This window comes from Echinops telfairi, unplaced genomic scaffold (assembly GCF_000313985.2).
Source record: "Echinops telfairi isolate 266 unplaced genomic scaffold, ASM31398v2 ScPeMD7_2;HRSCAF=8, whole genome shotgun sequence".
NCBI lineage: Eukaryota > Metazoa > Chordata > Mammalia > Afrosoricida > Tenrecidae > Echinops > Echinops telfairi.
The window spans coordinates 882,137-888,400 of NW_022103898.1; the positions used below are offsets into that span (position 1 = coordinate 882,137).

Sequence of the window (6,264 nt, forward strand, 5' to 3'; positions counted from 1 at the left end):
GCGTAGGTGGGTGCAGGTGCGCGCAGGTGCGCTCGGCGGCCCGACTGCGCGTTTCCAGGCCCCGGGTTGCTCGGGTCCCGCGGCCGCGGGCTGCAAAGCCTGGATGCCCGTGGGCTCCGTGCCCCCACCTGCGCCCGCCCGGCAGGAGTGGGGGACATGGGCGCTGCCACTCGGGTCGGGGCCGGGCGGGCCCTCGCCACCGGGAGGCCCGCTGTGCAGAGTTTTAGCTCGTGACTCCACGTCGGGGACCTGGGCCAGCTTGTGCCTGCCGCCCCCTTGCCGGAGCGAGCGCCGCGCGGTTCCCCCGGCGCGTCTCCGCTCCCCACGTGCACACGGGAAGTGCCCCGGCGAGTCCGGACACGCGCCCCGCGGCGGGCGCCTCCTCGGACCCTGCTCTTCCGGACGGACCGGGCGAGCAAGAGCGGCCGCTCACACCCTCTCATTAACCTTGCGTTTACAGTTCTCCCCGCCCCGGGGAACCGGCTTCGCTGCCCTTTGCTCCCTAGCTAGGCTGGCGCGCTCCCTGCTGCTTGCAGCAGCCTAACTCCTGCCTGAAACCAGCAGACCGGATCTGCATAAAGGAACATTTCCTCCGTCTGTTTTCATGTGAAAAATGACGTGAAACCCACGCGCTAATCACAGAGACCCTACAGAACAATAGAACTGCCCCTGAGAGTCTCGGGGATGTAACTTTTCACAGGAGCAGAAAACCACACTTCCCCTGCTGCTGAAGGTGGGTTTGAACCAATGGCCCTGCAGCTAGCAGCCCAGTGCTTAGTTCACTGAGCCAGCCCAAAGGAAACATCGAGTCACTTCTGACTTAGAGTGACCTTACAAGACAGGGTAGACCTGCCTCTGGGGCTGTGAGCAGTAGTTCTTCACGGAACTAGAAAGCCTCCTCTGGCTCCCAAGGAGCAGCAAGTGGGTTTGAACTGTCGGTGTTACGACCAGCAGCCCAATGCATAGCCATCTCATGGGCATGCTTCCTCCAGTTTGCTGACCCTGGACCCTCTCCCAAACAGGATGTCCCTCTCTAGGCATGGCTTTTCCAGATCATGCGTCCAAAATAAGCAAGAAAATGCTTCCTTCCTCATTCTCCCTTCTAAAGAGAGGTTAAGTGATGGTAATTGGGACACTGGAGTCCCATTGGCACAGTGGGCTGTGCATTGGGATCACAATTGTTAAGTTTAAGCCCATCGTTGCAGCCACTGCGTCCATCTATTGTGGTTCAGGACTCCCTCGTTTCTGCTGCCCCTGTGTTTGCCAAGCATGGTGTCCTTCTGTAGACACTCGTCGATCTTGGCAACATGTCCAAAGTACGGCAGACCGTGTCTCGCCATTCTTGCCACTAGGAGCATTCTGGCGCTACTTCTTCCAAGGCAGATGTGCTGGTTCTTTTGGCAGTCCACTGGCGCTTTCAGTACCCTTCACCAGCACCCACGTTCAAACGCATTGATTCGTCTTTGGTCTTCCTTATTCAGTGTCCAACCTTCACGTGTCTGTGGATCCAGGCGAGATGAAATCCTTGCCGTCCATCTTCTCCACTTTCAGGTTTATCCTGTTAGAGGTGACCGTGGCTGGAGCCAGCTCCATGGTGACCAGCAGACTGTAATTGGGACACGGCCATACCCCTTCATTTTGCTTTGGCACCGCTCCCGCAGAATGAAGAAGCCGTGGCAGTGACAGCGTGGCCTGAAAGGCGCACCCTGAAGACGGGTTTCTGACCCCTGGTCTGGAAGACTGCAGCGCCTCCCTGGCCTCTCCCCTCTCTGAGGTCCTCAAGGAGCCCTCCCCTTTCAGGAGCCGAGGGCAGCAGGACGAATGCAGCAAGACCCCCATTGTCTGACTCCTCTCACCTCCACCCCACCCCTAGCACTGCCTTTACCCGGGCCCCACTGCCCCCTGACACCCAGCCTCAGGCTTTTTGCACTCTGTTCCTCTGCCTGGACTGCTGTTCCAGGCCCCGCCCCCCCAACAGATGGTTGCCCCAGTGCCCCCAGACCCAGGCTCTGCTTAGTCATCTCCATCTCCCTGTAATCCTTGGATCCTGGTCGCCCCTCCCCGCCACCCCCACCCCCACCGGTTCACCCTGGGAAGAGGGAGACAGGAGCTCCCCACAGTGTCTTCTGGTGCATTCCGTAGCACCAGATTCCTGGAGCCCCCACCTGTGCTCTCCCCCTCCAAGTATGAGTTGGGCTGGCAGGTCCCCAGCTGGATGCTGCCGTCTGCGCTAGCACCAATGGCTCTCCCAGTTCCTCCTCCTATGGCCTGGCCTGCCCAGTCCACCTTCAGCCTGTGTGCTAGTCCCTGGGGGAGGGGACTTCCTTCAGAACAGCCAGGGCGCTGGGAGTGGGAGTTCCACCTGGAAGGGAGGCTGTCTGTGCTGAGCCCTCACCATGTGTTTGCTTACCCACTCTCTCCCCTCGGGATGAGAACAGTGATCCGGAAGTGGAGTGAGGGTTTCCTAGGCTGCAGCCCGGCAGGGGCGGGACGGAGCTCTTAGGGTCTGGGGAGACCCCACCTGGGGCCCCAGGAGGAAGAAGGGGGGCGGCTCCTGGAGGGGCCTTGGGAAATAAGGAGAACCCACAGCAAGCAGGGGCTCCTGTGTTTGTGTGTGTGAGGCTGTCTCTGGGCACAGCTCCCCCTCAGGTTTACCAAGGTCAGGGAAGCTGGGGCCACCACAAGGCTCACCCTCAGCCCTGGTCCACTGGGCACCACAGGGCTTAGGTGGTGGAAAGGCAGGGGCTCCAGGCAGCAATCTGTCTGGTGAATTTCTGGGGCTCTGTGCCCTGGATTTGCAGCGGCGCCTTGGGGCATGGCATGGGTTCACAGGGCCCCAGGGCTGGGTGGGGCTGGGTCCAGAGTCTTCGCTGCCAAGCCTCTGCCTTCCGCCTTCAGTCAGCACCCAGCACCTCCGGAAGCCTGCCTGTGGGCAGCGGGTGCCTGCAGGCTGCGGCCCCACCCCAGGGTGACCCAGCCCACCTGGTGCCCCAGGCTCCATGGCCCCACCCTAGGGAGGGACCCCTCAGCGTCTCTCACCAGCCCGAATTGCAGCTGGGGACCAGGGCACACACCCCAGAAGCCCTGGGCAGGGGGCCTTGGCTGAGCATCCAAGGCCCACCCCACCCCGAGGTCCTGTGGCGGCTGGTCCCTCCTGAAACCCCTGTCCCTGCCCACCCCCCACCCCCCAGCTCTTGGCCCTGCCTTCCCAAAGCCTGGCTTCTCACAGCATGCTGCAGCTGCCCACTCAGCCCCCTCTCTGCCCACTAGACTCACTTGCCCTGGAGCTGAGGGGCCTGTGTTTCTCTGTGCCCACCCCTCCCCTAGCTCCACACTCAACAGGTCAATGGTGGTATGGATGCCAGTTCTTCCAGTGCCAGGCTCCGAGGAACCACTTGATGTCCCAGACGCACTGCTCTCAGGGACCAGGTCTGGCCCCCAAGGGGCTGGATCTCCAGGGAGGAGTCTGCCAATGTGCAGGTGATCAAGTGCACCCCAAACATTCCTTATTCAGGGGTCTCTCTACCGAGGAGCCTGCCACCCACATGTCCAGGGTCTCCCCACCCAGAGGTCTCCCCACCTAGGAGTCTGCATCCCCAACCCTCCCTGAGGCTCTCAGGCTGCCTGGGTGGCTGGTCCTGGAGTGGGCACCTTCATTTCCGGAGACAAGCCCTGAGGTGCCGCAGGGAGAGCGGGCAACTGGGCAGCAGCAGGTCTGAAGGTGTCTTTGGAGAAAACGCATCCAAAAGGGACTTGGAGCTGGCCCCTGGTCAAGGGTGTGCCAGCCTGGGCGGGGAGGGTGTGGGGGGCAAAGCTGGAAATGGGCCCAGGTGCAGGAAGCCCAGCACAATTCCCGCGTGTGCAACGCCCGCCGGCCCACTGCCACCCCTGTGCTTCCAGATGACTCCTTGTGTCCCTGCCTGGCCCCTCCATGTGCCTGTGAGGGGGATGGGAGCAGGGTGGCCCTCAGGCAGACAGCGTGCCCACCACACCCCGCTCGGGCACCGCTCATTCAAGGTGAGCAGAGCCATCCCAGGTCGAGTCCAGGCAGAGGGTGAGCCATGCGCTCCGTGTTCGTGCAGCCAAAGGCGCGCGCAGGGGCCTGGTTGGCACGTGCCTGCTCTACGCATGCTCGCGGACGATATTCTTCCGCAAGACTGCCCCTGCCGCTGTCCCACGGTCAAGTCGCTCCAGGGCTCCATTCACCTGGATTCCTGGGGGCCCCCAAAAGCACACTCCGTTCCCACTCATTGGGACCCGACAGCAATCTGACCTACCCGACGTTGCTCCGGGGCGTCCTACCCGAGTGGCATGAGGCATCCTGAGCAGTTCCCTTTTGACCGCTGTGTTTCGCTCAGCGCGTTTGGGAAAGGAGAGGGTCGGCGGAGCGGGGCGGTGGCGGACACAGTGGCTGCGCCGATGGGCTCGCAGGAGAACCATTGTGAGGACAGCTCTGGACAAGAGGCGTTGCCTTCAGTTGCACAGGGCTCGGTCTTGCGGGTCCTCGGGGCCCATACTGATCACAGGCAGGCCTACCTGTCCCCTGTGGGCAGCTGAGCCTCTGCAGCCTGGCCTGGGCACCCAGCACTGGTGCCAGTGACCTGATCTGGAAGCACAGGCGGGCTGAAGGACCCTGCCCTGCTTCCACTGTCGCGAAGCGTGTCCAGGTTTCTCTGTGAAGGCCGGCCTTCCTTTCTCGGGGACAGATGCCGGGGGTCACGGTGGCTGGCCTCAACAAGCACACGCGCAGTTTCTTTGATCTGTTTCCGCGGTGAAGACACTCACCCCGAAATGCTTGCCAGCTCAATGGTTCCACCCTGACAACCCCGTGACTTCGATGGCAGGTCTCCTCTGGTGGCCCCGTGACCCAAAATATTCTGCCACCATTAACAAAACTCAGTGCTGGCCCAAGAAGAACTCCCCTTCCCTCGGCTCGTTCGCCAGCCTGCCCCTGTTGTTGTTTTAGGCTCCAACTCGTGGTGACGCTGTGCCCCGCAGAAGGGAAAACACGGCAGGGACCTGCGCCACCCAGAGTCCCTGTGATGTTTGAGCCCAACGTGTCCGTCCATCTCCTCGAGGGTCGTCCCCCTTTTCTCGGCCCCTTCACTTTACCAAGCACGGTGTCCTTCTCAGGGACTGGTTTCATGCCCAAAGGCCAGGAGGCAACATTCTCCCCATTCTTGCTTCTGAGGAGTGTTCTAGCTGTACCTCCTCCCTGACAGATCTGTTGGCCCTCTGGCAGCCCACAGTCCTTTCTCTGTTCGTCGCCAGCACCATCATTCAAAGGCATCAAGTGTCTTCCCTCTGCCTTCTTCAGCGTTCAGCATTCACATGCACAGGAGGCGATTGGAAAGACCCTGGCTTGAGTGCGGCACAGGGATCCCTGGTGGCGTAGTGGACTACAGGTGGGTCTGCTAACTGCAAGAGCAGCAGTTTGAAGCCACCGGCCGCTGTGCCGGAGGAAGACGAGACTTTCTACTCCCGTAAAGGGTTGCTCTCAGGGACAGCTCGACCCTGTCCTCGAGGGTGACTGGGTCAGAATTGACTCGGTAGCAGTGAGCTTTTCGTTTTTTGTCTTGGGTCAGTTCTCAGTCCTCTAAGGGACACCCTTGCTCGCTAGCACCTTAAAGAGGTCTTTCTTGCTTAGCAGCAGAACACCAAGCACCGTCTGTTCTCAGGGGCTTTCCCTGACACTGAAATGCTTTTGCGTCTTCGTCAAAAATGTGCAGGTGCACATATTTGTGTGGGCGTACTGGCCACACATTGGGCTGTGAACTGCAAGCTCAGCAGTTCAAAACCACTAGTTGCTGCCATGTGAGAAAGACTGGGCTTTCCACTCCCATTAAGAGCTACAGTCTCAGAAACTCCCAAGGGCAGCTCTATCCTGACCTATGGGGCCACCATGAGTCGGCAATGACTGGGTAGAAATGGGCTTATTTCACCCTATTGATCACTGTGTCAGATCCTCTGCTGACAGGACACAGTCTTAACAGCGGGTTCAGAGTATTGAAATTGGGCAGACTTCTTTATTGGCAGACTTTATTCTCCTTTTTCAAACTTTTGTTAGCTCATCACCTTTTTGCTTCTCCATATAAATTTTAGAATAACATTATCTGTGTCTACAAGCAAAAATGCAATCAAAATGTATTGATAATTATTGGTGGTTGGAAAGCAAAAGTTGGAAACAAAGAGGAAGGAAGAGTCCTTGGAAAATGTGGCCTTGGTCAGCTGGACACCCCCTTACAGAGGGTCGCAGGGAGGAGA

At 59.7% G+C, this 6,264-nt stretch overlaps 1 protein-coding gene across 1 annotated transcript in view; it reads left to right on the forward strand.

Annotated features, from left to right (window-relative positions):
• Positions 1-6,264, forward strand: part of BRD1 (bromodomain containing 1) — a 73,267-nt gene that overhangs the window by 9,367 nt on the left and 57,636 nt on the right. The window lies entirely within an intron of this gene.